The sequence below is a fragment of the Bolinopsis microptera genome, chromosome 10 (assembly GCF_026151205.1).
Source record: "Bolinopsis microptera isolate Bmic1 chromosome 10, MBARI_Bmic_1.0, whole genome shotgun sequence".
Lineage (NCBI taxonomy): Eukaryota > Metazoa > Ctenophora > Tentaculata > Lobata > Bolinopsidae > Bolinopsis > Bolinopsis microptera.
The window spans coordinates 18,131,572-18,147,001 of record NC_087081.1 but is presented as its reverse complement, the minus strand read 5'-3'; positions in this window follow the sequence as shown (position 1 = coordinate 18,147,001).

Sequence of the window (15,430 nt, the reverse complement as noted above, 5' to 3'; positions counted from 1 at the left end):
CTTAAAGTTAATGTGTTTCACTATGGGATCTCTTGGTCATAAAGTGTGCTGGTCATTAATTGCAATATTTGCAATATGTCAAGAAAGTGGTCCTAAAAAAAGGTGGTCACATATTCGAGGGGGGGGGGGGGGGGGGTATCATGCACTTAGTCCTGTACTTGACGTTGGGGTGGTGGGTCATATTTTCTTCAAACACGTTAGTACTTTTGTACTAGGTGGTGGGTCTGTGCTCATTTCGAAGAAAAAAAACAACATGGTACTAAGGGGGGTGTCCGACCCAAAAAAAACCCATTTTACCTTAAATTTCAATTTTGGATGGGTTTTTTTTTGAGTTTGGAGGTTTTTCCTTTTTTTTGGATCTTTTGAATTTTTTTCCTTTTGTTGTACTTTTTTATCTTTTCGACTACATTGAAAATCAAAAACCCTACTAAATTGTGGGGATAATTTGCCAATTTCCCAATGTTTGATAAGCTGTTTTAAAGGCAATTTATAGGGTGGGTATCTTATTTTATATTTACCCAAAGACACAGTTAGGTACCGGCAAAAAGCCAGCCAAAAGGGGGTGGCGTGTCTTAATTATTATTCCGAAAAAAAAACAGTTAGTACCGCGAAGGGGGTGGGTGAGTCTTTTGAAAATTTCCATAATTACTCTCCCCCCTCCCCCCCCCCCCCCCCCCCTTTCCCCCCCCCCCCCCCCCCCCCCCCCCCCGGCCCCCCGTACTTTTATTCAATGGGGAAAATATTAGAGAGTTGAAACTCGAAAGATTGAATTATTTGATAGTATTCGGCACGAATTTTCAGAGCAATTATTTGATTAATTTACTTTGCTCTGACATTTGATAGAATTTTCACTTTTTAATGGACAGATATCTAAAACATTCTTTGGTAAGTTATGTCAGAACGGCTTTAATAAATCAACAAAATTTTCACGAATATTACCTCCACGTTCAACTCTGATCTAATCAAACTATACATTGCTGCTATCTAATGTTACTGAGGACAGGAGCTATGCCTAACGTGAGCTGTTTGGCACATCGTGCATGCAGGTATATTTGATATGTATACAAATAAAACGTGTATACAGTAGCAAACAGGGTTTTTACACCAGATTCAGGAAGGGTCGCACAGTTTACTGTACACTGTCAAACATTTCCAATGTTGCTTTAAAAATGTAAAATTTTATTCTGAATCTCGCAAACATGACACACACATATACAAACACTCAAAAACCCGTACAGGACACACATTATACAATATACATCTTATTAAAATTACAGTGGGAGTTTTAGGTTCTTTGAGCGCTCTTTTATTAGTATTACATAAAAACACATTAGACATTTTATTAAATATATTCTCCTGAATCCTCCTCTCAATAGTCGTAGATGGTACCATCTGGGATCCTAAACAGAGAGTGGCGATTTTGTGGCGGTCTTTCGTTTCTATTCTAGTTGCCTACTTGCGTATTGCTATAATAGAATGAACACGAATATAAGATCAGCAAAGATGTGCACTGTAGAAAGTCTTTCTGAGAAATATTGAAAGGGGTCTGGGAAGTGAAAGTACCAATGTAAGTCAGTGTTAGGCGGGCATGCGTGCAGAGTGATAATCTAGATTCTTCTAAAAGACGAAATTCGAAATAGAATCACAATGTCTGATAAACTCTGAATAAGCTAGAACTAGGATTTAGAATGAATGATTTATTAGAGTAAAGAGTAGACACTCTTGATAGTTCATTTGCTATCTGATAGCATCACTAGTCAGTACAAAACACTGAAGCAGAAGAACATGCTATTATTTCCCGCTCCATTCCTTACGGAATGGCTCAGTTCCTATAATTACTTGGATGATTCAATCGTTAGTTTAGATGTGAAATTTGATAAATGGATCTTTGTTTTTAATGAAGTCAAGTAGAATTTAAGGGTCAATCACTTCTTTATAATGACGGTACACTTTGATTTAAAGAGTACCTCATTTAATAAGATAAACTTCTCTGAAGTTAATTTAAAATAGGTCTCCAGTAGTTCAGTTTTAAACGATTCTGTCTTTGAAATTATGCTTTTGGACCCCGGCACGGATAGGCTTAGGGGTGATGCACCGTTCAATTAATGTCAATTAATGTCAATTAATGTCAATTTTTTATTGGGGTTTTTTCAAATTAATGCAATTAATGTCAATGTCAGTTTGCAAAATTTTGGGAAATACTGACATTAATTGACACGATAGTTTTCGACCAGAGATTATGTAGTTCTACCATATTTTTAGCATTTAGAAACGTTTATATCATCTCATTTATTCACTATTATCACATATGGAATTGTGAAAAGTGAAAAAAAATTCAGGTCAGTAAAACAATAAAACTAAATAAATACGGGTTTTCCGAAAATTTTAATTTTTAAATGGGCCGTGGCCATCCAAGGGAGTGGTTTCAACATAATCAGACTTAAATCCCACATTAAACGCCTAATGCCTTCATGACATTTATATCTTGGAATAACGAATTTCTTCAATTAAAGACCGAAATTTTACTCTACAAAAAAAATGCTAATGAGGTATTATCAAAGATTCACGGACTATTGCTGCTTAAATAGGGGTTAATTATTTATTTTGAAAAATGCGTGTTATGGAATTCGGAAGTAGTATAAGTTTTCCTAAGAATCAAAGGTTTGTTGAGTACTTAACAACCAGTTTAATCAAGTGAATAAGTGTAAATTTTTGGGAGTCATTATTAATTTATTTAACGTGGATGATCATATTACCAATGATAATAAAACGCAAGTTTCAAAATTCTTGCGGCTCACTCTATCCATAAGTTCTTAGTACCAGCCAAAGTGTTTAGACAAGTATATATTTCACGTGTTCAACCATATTTAATGTATTGTATTACCCTGTGTGTGATGGTTTGCTGTTTTTTACCATCCTTTGCTGCAAAAAAACTGTTTGTGTTGCAGGAAAAATAAAAATGTATTCGTATGTGAGTAGAAAAAACAATAAAGATTGATCACAAGTGTCAACATTAAGGAACCAATGGTCTTTTCGTTTGAAAGTATTAACCTTGTTTTTACTTATTTAGTTACTTTACTGGATGTATTGCAGTGAGGCTACTTAAGAAACATTCCTGTTGATGTTTATCGCCGGTTTAGCAAGTCAAAGTAGATCATTGCAGATTCTATATCCTAAAATTCTCAATGTCTAAGACCAAGATAGATAAGTTGGTTTTTATGCATCCAAAATTTTAAAATTATCTCTGGATCATGATGTCCGCGTATCATATTTTGTCAATTTCACTATTTGAAAGAGATTTAAGAAAACCCATTTGCTCATTTATACAAAACCTAGGGCCTAAAATGGGGATCATGGATGGCTCACCATGTAATTCACGTAATCTTCTTGAATGTATCAATTTCATAAAATAAGTTAATTTCAAACTAGGGAAATATAATTGACGTTAATGTTTTGGGGACGTTTGTGTGTTTTTTTTGTGTGTTTTTTTTTGTGAGTATTTAAAACAAGATGGGGACTAGAATTTGAAACGTTCTTAAGTGTATACGTCTTTATTAATGTTGCCTCCGATTCACTACACTGACAACATTCACTTTTTATTTTTTGTGTTATTTTTTACTTGGAGTCTCATATCATAAAATTTTACCATCGCGATTCGGGTATTAATTTACCTCCAAGCGGTGAGACCACCGGCTTTCCCTCCATCGCCATGTTTGAAGCTCTCCCATCTCTGTTCTACTTCAGAGGGAAGTGATTTATTTTTTATTTTAAATTGTATTATTCCAGTATAACAAATAATTTTTTAATCGTGTACAATCGGTAAAATCGTGAATCTTAAAACGCTAACATAACTCCTTCATACTAAAAAAAGCCGATTCTAGATATTTTAGCTGTATAAGTAACCAATAAAAAATATGGGCGTAGGCCGGTGGGACGAAGATGAAAGTTGGAAGCTGAAATTTTTTTGGTGGTCTTGAACTAAGGGATCAATCAAATAAGAAACATACTCATAATTATTCAGGACATTTTGTTTTTTTTTGAACGGTCTAAACTTAAATAATCGTGAATATCTTGAATATTTATCGATAATGATAATCTCAACTTTTCAAGACAAATTAATGTCAATAAGGTCAATTAATGTCAATTAATGACAATTAATGTCAATTAATGTCAATTAATGTCAATGTCAGTTTGGGGTTTTTTATGGAATACTGAATTAATTGACGTTGCATTCCCCCGATAGCTTATGAGAGTAACTTTTACAATCATGATATAATATACTAATATATATACAATGTATGATATATAATATTCTTTTTATCCAAAAAATAGCTTTTATCAATTGAAATGATAGTGGCCAGTTTGTTTTGTGTATATTAGTTATTTCCGGATTAACCTACTACAAGAACCTACTCTTCGCCACATATCCCAAAACGTTATGACATGGTATTTTTATTTCTCTATTACGTCAAGATGTCAATTATATTTAATTAAACTCTAGATAGAGATGAAAACCACCAAGCATCGTGTCGGTTCTTTTATACATCAAAACAATAACAAAATAAAACTTATAGTTATAGCTTATTTAGTTTCAGAATCATGAAAATTCGATTAAATATCATTAATTGGCGTATCAATGAAATCAAAGGAAAACATTTGAATGATAAAAACGGACTGCACTGTAATAAACACCTCTTATAGCTCGCTGAGTACCTGATCCTGTTGCCTGACCGCGCAAGCGGAAAAGCCCCAGATAGCTCTTTCAGGTGTGTTGTTGTTCTCTACCACTTCTCATTCGAAGGAGAATGTTAACGTGTCTCATTCAACTTGATTGGTCGGTTGGCCAACTCACCCACCCCCATACACCACCGATCCCTTACGCATCACTAAAAGCCCCGACTCTCAACCCCACCACTCACCACCCCCCCCCGCCCCCACTCCACCCCCCCCCGCCCGTCCTATGTACTTGGACTTTGCGAGAGTTGTGCTTGGCCCCCGCATAGATTATCACCTAGGGGTAGTAATATCAAGGGGTAGTTGAGAATTTAATTTAAATGCTGGGGGTAGGATCTGTCAAGAAATGATACAGGACATGAGTTTCACTGATAAAAATTGAAAATAGTCTCGCACAACTGAGATGAAAACTTAATTATCAATTAACATTTTCCTTTCCACGTTTTTTACTTATCATAGGTCGGATGTGTAGCACATCCTAGGATCAAATCTCAGATTACAAGCTTTCTAGCACCTGGTATTGTAAACGGTTTGTCTTTAAACTTGTAGGTTAATCTCGTACAGGGTGTATGGTTCTCGACGTCGGCCAGCAGCCCACGGAGCTGGTACGGTCAGGGAGGACCAGATACTCCTGGAACTGCTCCGTCTTTCTCTCCTTCTTCTGTAATGATAAAGGGAATTAGAGCTGGATTTTAAGATGGAAGTTTGATAAAATAATATTATAGAGTATTTTGTACTAAGTGATCTGTAAATGAGGATGACAAACTGCCATACACATCTTCTCTATAACTTCTGCTTGCCCGCGTTATAAATCACTTCTTTTCTTACCGATAATCATTGAGTTCAGAGGAGAGGAGCTTATCTTGTCGTGAAACTGCTGTAGCGGCACGACTATCTTACAGGCTTCGATCGGTCGATCTAACCGACTTACAATCACTGAACTATTGAAGTTATTGTTAGATTAAGACTATAATATAAGACCACACTGTAGATATTATATTATAATGGATAATATTTAACAATTAGATTATAAAAATTATACGTTAAATATGTATAAATAACGTTCAATGGTGCACAGTGCACTAGCCTTGGTTGGGGTTTTGCGGTTATTATTACCAATATGGCGTGTAATACTGCTAAATTATCAAAGAACCGTTTCTACAAGCAATAATTCACGACAACGGATAACATCAAACATGGCAGTCATTAACATCAACTTTATAATTTAAACCCCAATTTTTACAACTTGACACATGCAACCATAAGATCCCCAAACCTGCAGGAGGTTCTCACTGAATCCCAGGTGTGAAGCTTCTATCACCGAGGAGCCAGAGCATTGGAGGCAGGATGGAGACCGAGGATGCTGCTCTTGATGAGTACGCTCAAAACATGTTGAGTGTGTCTCAACATGGACTGTCTCAGCTTCGTCCAGTCCGGTGCAGACTGATAGTACTGTGTCGTTTTACCTGGGAGGTGAAAGAGATTTCATGCTGCTTTAGTTGCAGATTATTTGATAGTTACGGCTACCGAGAAGTTAGATACAATATAGCTATAAAAGGTAAACCTATTACTATTAGTTGTTGTTAAATTTTAGACGTGAAGATCCAGTAAATCGACACCCAGTTCTTCATAGAGCTAAATAATTTTGGTGCCGGAATCTGTTTTGCATTCTGTAGGTGGTATTGTATATATACTTTTGGTAAAGTTGAAAATCTAAATTATAGTCTGTGATGAATTTAAACCCGCATTACAAACTATTTAAAGCAGCTAATGAACGGGAACAAACTCGGTAAAAGGTTAAATTAGACCCACTTTCGTTACGAAGCTTTGAAGAAGATCCACTCATTTTCGAGGACTCCAATATTAAATACAGAAAGTAGGTAGGATCGGTGGTATCTACCGTGCGGCAGTGCTGCAGTGAGAACTTTACATAGTTAAAAGATCAGCAGTTGTTTCTTTGTTGTCCAGATGAGGAGAGCGAAGTAACGGAACAAGTGGAGATTGTATTGGCTGCCCGCAGTGAGATGCTGGGGACTGTCTTTGCTGTGAAATGATGGGGTTCAGATTGTAGGGTTTAGATTGTTGCACTATTAAATGTCAGAACTCCGCGTATTCCTGACACACAGGACTATAAAAAAGTCGGGGTATTGGTAATTTGTTAGGATATGCCCCTCAGTGTGCCTTATATAAACATAATGTTATTATTGATAATGAGCAGGTGTAATATTTGAAGGTTTAAAAACCAACTACCGGATATGGGAGACAAGAGATGGGAATTGCATCGTTACCCAGCGTCACCACATTTCCAATCAAGGTGCAACTTTCAGCAGGTCGCAGCGCTGAACCACCGTTCAACTTTTTCTGCGCGCACCACGCAGGTGCGCTCATGCGCTAAACTAGAATCGAGCTGCGCACGATTGTGGCTGAACACGTCTTGTCTGCAGGTATTTGGCAACCCACGTGCTGTGAAGCTTTGATAAGTTCTACTACCATGGACATGTTGGGGACTCTCGCTTGCTGTAAATACCAGTTCGAATCTGTTGCTGAGGATTCTTGCTGCTGCATTTCGGATAGCTTCACTGTAGTTACTTGACAGTATCTTCCACACCTGATTAGCGTTTCTGTGTCCACTAATTTTTTATAAAACAAGGTTTTTTGTATCGACTTAAGGTCTCCAATTGGTTTTTTCAGATAAAACTGAAAACATTGACACTAAGCAAGTAGATGCATTTTACACCACGGTGGCACGATGTGAATTGTGCAAGTGTAGTACTGTTCTCTGAGGATTAGTAATACTGTCAACCAGATCGGCAGTAGTCACGCAATCTAGATCTGCATGCTGAGGTTATAGGAGGACCAGGACCACAGTGTAGCTGTGTTCGTTCTCGTCCACTGCTCAGAAATGTCAGACAGCTGCTCCAGGTAGCTGGGTGGGTCATGTCCGGGACTAACTTTCTGGTCGTGTTTATCTGTGACCGGCACGTGGTTCCTAGACTGGTAGTGATATGGATTCAGGAACACGACATTTATAAATAGTTCCTCCAGTTTTGAGAGATCAAATACTAGCAGATATCAACATACTACTAGCAAATAACTACAATGTAATTTCTTGTCTTTGAGAAAGGGCCGTGAAACTTGACAAATTCGAACCATTCTGATATTGGTTTATAAGTCAAATCTCAGTACCTAGATGATGGAGAAGGATTGTGGAAACATCGTTCATATGATAAGAGAATCTGGGGAGGGGATGGGGACGTTACCCAGTTCTGCGTGCTATGTTGGTGGGGGGAGCCCTGTTACCTGGGGTACCACACTCTTCAACCCACTCGTCAGTCACAGACTCGTCCAGATTTGTGTTGTTTTCTACTCTCATAACAACCTGTCTCCTGTTGCGATTTGTAATTACCAGAATTACAATTTATAACAGGAAGCCCTGCTCAGATATTTATAGATTTTAATTTGGGAGTCCCGGTTTAATGTCAGAACTTTCAAGTTTCAACCTTGGATAAATTGAACTTTATGAGAGACCAAGATAGGCAGGCAATATTTTCTTGATTGCTAATAAAGATGATTGATATCTTATTATATATAAAAATATTTTACTGCAGAAATGTATTTTATCAATGACTTACACATGCTGCACAGGAAGAACCCTTAGCAAGAGCGCACCCTGGAGCATCTATTCTGACAGATCACTCGCTTGATCCAACTGTCCATCAGTAGGGAGAAAAAACACGACTCGTAGCTATTCTGGAGTGGTCTAAATTTAATTTAGATTAGGTAGTTCATGAGGGATTTTGGGTTGAAAGTTAAAACTTATGGTTTCTGGACAAGGAATCAGGTTTGATTCCAACAAGTATCAAATTTTTAAATCACCATCTTGGAATTCTAGAGACCTTGGATTTTGAATATAACAGAATTCCAACACTTCGGCCAAACTTTTTTAGAACATTATCAGTCCTGAATAACACCTGGTTGCTAGGCTACAGTACACTGGTTGCTAGGCTACAGTACACTGGTTTACAGGCTACAGTACACTGGTTTACAGGCTACAGTACACTGGTTGCTAGGCTACAGTACACTGGTTGCTAGGCTACAGTACACTGGTTGCTAGGCTACAGTACACTGGTTGCTAGGCTACAGTACACTGGTTTACAGGCTACAGTACACTGGTTGCTAGGCTACAGTACACTGGTTGCTAGGCTACAGTACACTGGTTTACAGGCTACAGTACACTGGTTTACAGGCTACAGTACACTGGTTGCTAGGCTACAGTACACTGGTTTACAGGCTACAGTACACTGGTTGCTAGGCTACAGTACACTGGTTGCTAGGCTACAGTACACTGGTTGCTAGGCTACAGTACACTGGTTTACAGGCTACAGTACACTGGTTGCTAGGCTACAGTACCCTGGTTTACAGGCTACAGTGCAATGGTTGCTAGGCTACAGTACACTGGTTTACAGGCTACAGTGCACTGGTTGCTAGGCTACAGTACACTGGTTTACAGGCTACAGTTCACTGGTTGCTAGGCTACAGTACACTGGTTGCTAGGCTACAGTACACTGGTTTACAGGCTACAGTACACTGGTTTACAGGCTACAGTACACTGGTTGCTAGGCTACAGTACACTGGTTGCTAGGCTACAGTACACTGGTTGCTAGGCTACAGTACACTGGTTGCTAGGCTACAGTACACTGGTTGCTAGGCTACAGTACACTGGTTGCTAGGCTACAGTACACTGGTTGCTAGGCTACAGTACACTGGTTGCTAGGCTACAGTACACTGGTTGCTAGGCTACAGTAACACTGGTTGCTAGGCTACAGTACACTGGTTTACAGGCTACAGTACACTGGTTGCTAGGCTACAGTACACTGGTTGCTAGGCTACAGTACACTGGTTGCTAGGCTTCAGTACACTGAGCACTCTCACTGAAATAAATGTTGTACTTGAAATGTTACTTAACAACCATGGTATTAATTCAGAGCATGCTAAGAATACACTGATTATTTAAGTTCACTTAAAATTCTGTTGTCACACTCTGTATTTTAAGAGATCTTTGCCTTCCTTAACCCATTAACTTGGTTATGTGACACCTTGTGACACCTTGTGACGGGAGGGGGGGTTTACAGGCTACAGTTCGCACTTGTGACACCTTGTTATGGATCACGTGTTCTGTGTAAAGGAATGCTGTTTTTTATTACTTTATTAGAGCCGGGTTCAGCTGACAGGTCTTTATTGCGCTTATTGTACTAGTTACCATGGTAACTAGTATGTAGCTGATGTTGAATTGACTAACTAACTGCACCAGTATGTTGAATTGACTTACTAATTGCACCATTATGTTAAATTGACTAACTTATTACACCATCTTACTATATTACTATATTATATAATAAAGCGAGACGATATATATCCGTACCATTTTACTGACACCACGGCATCAACTTTAACGCTACTTTCCACAAAAACCGTAAAAGATATACAACTGAAACCTTTTTGACTGGGTCAAATGCCTTAATGGCCTCCAAATCAGCATGAAAAAATAAAGAATTGGCCAAGAAATAGGAGTTTTAGAGCCCAAAATTTGGACCCCGAGTGGTGTCAAAAACGCGAATTAAATAGGTTATAATTATTTTAGTCTCTTGAGTCTTGACACCATTTTAGGGTTATACGGGTTCCTGCTAGTTATACATTACTTAGCCTGATTACATATAATAATACAGTACGTATTTAATCTATTAAAGAAAATGTACGATTTAATATATTTACGATGTACTCTTGCCTTGGTCCTAGTTCTAAGTGATTGATAAAACTCGACAAACTAAATTCTATTCATTTGCAAACTTTTAAATGTCGAGTTAAATCGTGTATTTACATTAAAATATGACGCAGCTACATTAAGTGGCAATAGATGAACACAAGGAAAATAGATTTTCTCTGTTTTTAGTGGCCATGTCAAATTATTGGCTTATAATAGCAAGTAGGTTAAGTACAGTAATTCCTGTACTGCTGACAATGCAGTACAGGAATTATATAATAGCAAGTAGGTTAAGACTGTACTGCTGACAATGCAGTACAGGAATTATATTCAATGTCACGAATTTATCTGCTCTTTATTCGGTCAAAAAGATACAATACAAATTTCATTACAACATAACACATTCTACATTACAATACATATTACATAATACATTACCATACGTATAACGTATTATATTACAATACATATCACATTACAATACATATCACATTACAATACATATTACATTAAAATACACATTACATTACAATACATATCACATTACAATACATATCACATTACAATACATATCACATTACAATACATATAACATATTACATTCAAATACACATTACATTACAATACATATCACATTACAATACATATCACATTACAATACATATTACATTAAAATACACATTACATTACAATACATATCACATTACAATACATATCACATTACAATACATATCACATTACAATACATATAACATATTACATTAAGACCTGAAGACCTCAACTTTACCCAAGAACATCCCTCTACAGACGGAACTATACCCTTCCTTGACGTTCTCATCCACCCTGACAAATCCGCATCAGTCTACAGAAAACCCACCCACACCAACCTCTACACCAAGTACTCCTCCTGCACCACCAACTCATCTAAGAACGCAGTCATCCGATCACTGACCAGAAGAGCCCACAACATCTGCTCACCCCAACACCTTGACGACGAACTCCAGACAGTACGACACGTTTGCCTCCAGAACGGCTTCCCTCCTCACCGCATCACCACCATCATGGACGAAGTACAACGGAAATTCACCAACCCCTCTCGCCACCAATCCCTAGCCTCATTCAACCGACAGACCCGTGAACATGCCCTTAGTGTTTCTCTTCCTTTCCATCCCTCCCTATCCAAACCCATCTCCAAGATACTCGGACAACACGACATCAAAGTCACCCACTCCTCTGCTACCTCCCTCCGCAACCTCCTCACCAAAACGAAGACCACACCCCCTACTCACCTCACCCCCAACACCATCTACGAAATTTCCTGCTCACAGTGCCCCTCCAAATACGCCGGACAGACCTACAGACCCTTGGTCCACCGCATGAAAGAACACGAACGATGTTACAGACTCAACAACGCCATCGACGAATCCACAGACAGAATCAAATCAGCCCCTGCACATCATGCCCTGACCACCGGCCACACCATCTCCTGGAACAACATCGAAGTCCTCAAATCCCTCACCTCACGCTCCCAACTAGACCTCACAGAACACGCAGCTATACAAATACGACAACCAGCTATGAACAGAACAGACCGCGCACCCAAATGTAGTTCCCTCTGGGACCCCATTCTTCCTAAAATTGCCAAATCCTTAAAGTCCAGACCATCTGGCATTTCCTTCTCAACCTCAACAGAAGACTAAATTTTTATTGACATTGTACTGTAATTTTCACTTTCTCACCCACACCTCCCCCACCCTCCATCCCTGACGCCACTCAATCACATATAAGCATTGTCCACCACATCACATTCAGCTGACGACGATTAACACATGTTTATTGAAAGCTTCTACAAGTTAAATCATCGTATCTCTTATATGTTTTTAACCCAACTCCACTCAGTCATATTACATTAAAATTATACACATTACATTACAATACATATCACATTACAATACATATCACATTACAATACATATTACATTAAAATACACATTACATTACAATACATATCACATTACAATACATATCACATTACAATACATATCACATTACAATACATATAACATATTACATTAAGACCTGAAGACCTCAACTTTACCCAAGAACATCCCTCTACAGACGGAACTATACCCTTCCTTGACGTTCTCATCCACCCTGACAAATCCGCATCAGTCTACAGAAAACCCACCCACACCAACCTCTACACCAAGTACTCCTCCTGCACCACCAACTCATCTAAGAACGCAGTCATCCGATCACTGACCAGAAGAGCCCACAACATCTGCTCACCCCAACACCTTGACGACGAACTCCAGACAGTACGACACGTTTGCCTCCAGAACGGCTTCCCTCCTCACCGCATCACCACCATCATGGACGAAGTACAACGGAAATTCACCAACCCCTCTCGCCACCAATCTCTAGCCTCATTCAACCGACAGACCCGTGAACATGCCCTTAGTGTTTCTCTTCCTTTCCATCCCTCCCTATCCAAACCCATCTCCAAGATACTCGGACAACACGACATCAAAGTCACCCACTCCTCTGCTACCTCCCTCCGCAACCTCCTCACCAAAACGAAGACCACACCCCCTACTCACCTCACCCCCAACACCATCTACGAAATTTCCTGCTCACAGTGCCCCTCCAAATACGCCGGACAGACCTACAGACCCTTGGTCCACCGCATGAAAGAACACGAACGATGTTACAGACTCAACAACGCCATCGACGAATCCACAGACAGAATCAAATCAGCCCCTGCACATCATGCCCTGACCACCGGCCACACCATCTCCTGGAACAACATCGAAGTCCTCAAATCCCTCACCTCACGCTCCCAACTAGACCTCACAGAACACGCAGCTATACAAATACGACAACCAGCTATGAACAGAACAGACCGCGCACCCAAATGTAGTTCCCTCTGGGACCCCATTCTTCCTAAAATTGCCAAATCCTTAAAGTCCAGACCATCTGGCATTTCCTTCTCAACCTCAACAGAAGACTAAATTTTTATTGACATTGTACTGTAATTTTCACTTTCTCACCCACACCTCCCCCACCCTCCATCCCTGACGCCACTCAATCACATATAAGCATTGTCCACCACATCACATTCAGCTGACGACGATTAACACATGTTTATTGAAAGCTTCTACAAGTTAAATCATCGTATCTCTTATATGTTTTTAACCCAACTCCACTCAGTCATATTACATTAAAATTATACACATTACATTACAATACATATCACATTACAATACATATCACATTACAATACATATCACATTACAATACATATTACATTAAAATACACATTACATTACAATACATATCACATTACAATACATATCACATTACAATACATATCACATTACAATACATATAACATATTACATTAAAATTATACACATTACATTACAATACATATCACATTACAATACATATCACATTACAATACATATCACATTACAATACATATTACATTAAAATATACATTACATTCTTTACATGCCTTTGAATGAACATGTTTCGCTCTTAATCATGTTAATTTAATCAATACAATTTATTTTAATCAATATGTAGGATTGAATAATAAAAAGCTTGATTATTTCTAAGAATGGATAAAACTTTCTCACTTTCAGAAAGATATGGAGTACATAGCTCAACACCCTGACCTCTTCAATTACACCATAGTAAACGACAATCTGGACACTGCTTACAGCGAGCTCCAGACTGCTTTAAAACCTTTCGTGGAGTCTAATTAATTAATTAATTAATTAATGACAGTGTATGTTACTTTATAATTATGCTTAATCGTTTAGATTATGTTAATTGCCCCAGTGTGACGTCATTGTCTGGTCTCATGTTTCTGTGATTACTGCTTTGTTTGCTGTTTAGTGTTTACTTCGTACAATGCATTTGTCATGCAGTTAATACCCAACAATTCATCAAAACAGATCTAGCCTTTTTTGTGATCGATCTATTTATTGATTTATAGTAGTAGTATTATATGGATCAAATTTCTGTTAAAATTATTGATGAGACAAGATTTTGGTCTCATTATATTTACGACAACATTATATATACATTATAATATATACATTATATATATACAGGGTGGCCCAGAAGTAACTCGCGTAACTCTTCTTAGAAATGCACAGAAATTTCAGAGATTATAGATATGGGTCAAACTTAGATTTCCTGAAAGTTTCGTCAAATTTGATTAATTACAGTGGGTGTGGCACGCCACTCCCTCCTTTTCGCTATTGTCACCATAAAGTGAGAACGCTTTCAGCTAAGAACTTCAGAGTTTCTAGACACATTGGTTTGATAATTGAAGTGCTTTCCCAAAATTTCAAATTGGTTGTTCACAATTTAACCGAGTTATGACCCTTTTAAGATATTGCAGATACGTGATCTCGGCACTTAATCAGTGATTTTGTCAACCAGTAAGTAATCTCATCGGGAGCTATTCGCTAGCGAGCAACAATGAGCCTCATTAGGCGGTAACGAGCATGTTTGGTGGATGACGATCTGATCACTTTGAGTAAATACTGATAGTGATGTTCCTTAAAACCGAAGAAATTCGCGTTATAGCGCTTCGGTTGCTGTCCTATAAGCAGTCTCCAACCAATCAGGCCATTGATTGAGTGAAGATATCACTGGTTAAGTGCTGGACCACGTATCTGCAAGATCTTAAAAAGGTCATAGTTATTAAAGGGTTGCGTCTTGGCAGTTACTTCTGGGCCACCATCATTTTTTTATTAAATACTTTTCAAACTTTTCAGAGTAGCGTAGTTGGTTGATCATCGGATTTGTAATCGTAAGATTGCGAGTTCGAATCCCACTGCCTGCCTAGTCGTGGGGTGAGCGTCGTTGACGCTCTGCTAAGGATCCCGAGTGGTCTATGTAGCCCCACGGTTCACTCAG